Source organism: Leptonotus elevatus, unplaced genomic scaffold (assembly GCF_054856555.1).
Source record: "Leptonotus elevatus isolate MCC_2025b unplaced genomic scaffold, RoL_Lele_1.0 HiC_scaffold_202, whole genome shotgun sequence".
Taxonomy (NCBI): Eukaryota; Metazoa; Chordata; class Actinopteri; order Syngnathiformes; family Syngnathidae; genus Leptonotus; species Leptonotus elevatus.
Window position 1 is genome coordinate 25,001 of NW_028233593.1, and position 2,500 is coordinate 27,500.

Below are 2,500 nucleotides of genomic sequence, written 5' to 3' on the forward strand. Positions count from 1 at the left end.
GTCTTCGGGGCTTGTTGCTGGCCGTTGGCGGACCGGGGGGAGCGCGCCCGTCTTCGGGGCTTGTTGCTGGCCGTTGGCGGAGCTCCAGCGGACCGGGGGGAGCGCGCCCGTCTTCGGGGCTTGTTGCTGGCCGTTGGAGGAGCTCCAGCGGACCGCGGGGAGCGCGCCCGTCTTCGGGGCTTGTTGCTGGCCGTTGGAGGAGCTCCAGCGGACCGCGGGGAGCGCGCCCGTCTTCGGGGCTTGTTGCTGGCCGTTGGAGGAGCTCCAGCGGACCGGGGGGGAGCCGGGCGTTCGAGTTGCCCAGGCAGGGGGTTATCCTCCACTAGCAAACCTCCATGAGCAGCGGAGCCCGTCAGCTGCGCCAAAAAGAACCACACGAGGGCGACCTGGGGTTGAAATCCCCCGCCACATAGGAACGAATGCCGGGCGTTCGAGTTGCCCAGGCAGGGGGTTATCCTCCACTAGCAAACCTCCATGAGCAGCGGAGCCCGTCAGCTGCGCCAAAAAGAACCACACGAGGGCGACCTGGGGTTGAAATCCCCCGCCACATAGGAACGAATGCCGGGCGTTCGAGTTGCCCAGGCAGGGGGTTATCCTCCACTAGCAAACCTCCATGAGCAGCGGAGCCCGTCAGCTGCGCCAAAAAGAACCACACGAGGGCGACCTGGGGTTGAAATCCCCCGCCACATAGGAACGAATGCCGGGCGTTCGAGTTGCCCAGGCAGGGGGTTATCCTCCACTAGCAAACCTCCATGAGCAGCGGAGCCCGTCAGCTGCGCCAAAAAGAACCACACGAGGGCGACCTGGGGTTGAAATCCCCCGCCACATAGGAACGAATGCCGGGCGTTCGAGTTGCCCAGGCAGGGGGTTATCCTCCACTAGCAAACCTCCATGAGCAGCGGAGCCCGTCAGCTGCGCCAAAAAGAACCACACGAGGGCGGCCTGGGGTTGAAATCCCCCGCCACATAGGAACGAATGCCGGGCGTTCGAGTTGCCCAGGCAGGGGGTTATCCTCCACTAGCAAACCTCCATGAGCAGCGGAGCCCGTCAGCTGCGCCAAAAAGAACCACACGAGGGCGGCCTGGGGTTGAAATCCCCCGCCACATAGGAACGAATGCCGGGCGTTCGAGTTGCCCAGGCAGGGGGTTATCCTCCACTAGCAAACCTCCATGAGCAGCGGAGCCCGTCAGCTGCGCCAAAAAGAACCACACGAGGGCGGCCTGGGGTTGAAATCCCCCGCCACATAGGAACGAATGCCGGGCGTTCGAGTTGCCCAGGCAGGGGGTTATCCTCCACTAGCAAACCTCCATGAGCAGCGGAGCCCGTCAGCTGCGCCAAAAAGAACCACACGAGGGCGACCTGGGGTTGAAATCCCCCGCCACATAGGAACGAATGCCGGGCAACCAGGGGTCGAAATCCCCCATTGAAATGAATGGCGGGCAACCAGGGGTCGAAGTCCCCCATTGAAATGAATGGCGGGCAACCAGGGGTCGAAGTCCCCCATTGAAATGAATGGCGGGTTACCAGGGGTCGAAATCCCCCATTGAAATGAATGGCGGGCGACCAGGGGTCGAAATCCCCCATTGAAATGAATGGCGGGCAACCAGGGGTCGAAGTCCCCCATTGAAATGAATGGCGGGCAACCAGGGGTCGAAGTCCCCCATTGAAATGAATGGCGGGCTACCAGGGGTCGAAATCCCCCATTGAAATGAATGGCGGGCGACCAGGGGTCGAAATCCCCCATTGAAATGAATGGCGGGCAACCAGGGGTCGAAGTCCCCCATTGAAATGAATGGCGGGCAACCAGGGGTCGAAGTCCCCCATTGAAATGAATGGCGGGCTACCAGGGGTCCAAGTCCCCCATTGAAATGAATGGCGGGCTACCAGGGGTCGAAGTCCCCCATTGAAATGAATGGCGGGCTACCAGGGGTCGAAATCCCCCATTGAAATGAATGGCGGGCGACCAGGGGTCGAAATCCCCCATTGAAATGAATGGCGGGCGACCAGGGGTCGAAATCCCCCATTGAAATGAATGGCGGGCAACCAGGGGTCGAAGTCCCCCATTGAAATGAATGGCGGGCTACCAGGGGTCGAAATCCCCCATTGAAATGAATGGCGGGCGACCAGGGGTCGAAATCCCCCATTGAAATGAATGGCGGGCTACCAGGGGTCCAAGTCCCCCATTGAAATGAATGGCGGGCTACCAGGGGTCGAAGTCCCCCATTGAAATGAATGGCGGGCTACCAGGGGTCGAAATCCCCCATTGAAATGAATGGCGGGCGACCAGGGGTCGAAATCCCCCATTGAAATGAATGGCGGGCAACCAGGGGTCGAAAGTCCCCATTGAAATGAATGGCGGGCGACCAGGGGTCGAAATTCCCCATTGAAATGAATGGCGGGCAACCAGGGGTCGAAATTCCCCATTGAAATGAATGGGCCCATTCATTTTCAATGGCCGGGCTACCAGGGGCGCAGTACCACCTGTCGTCATTAGGGGCGC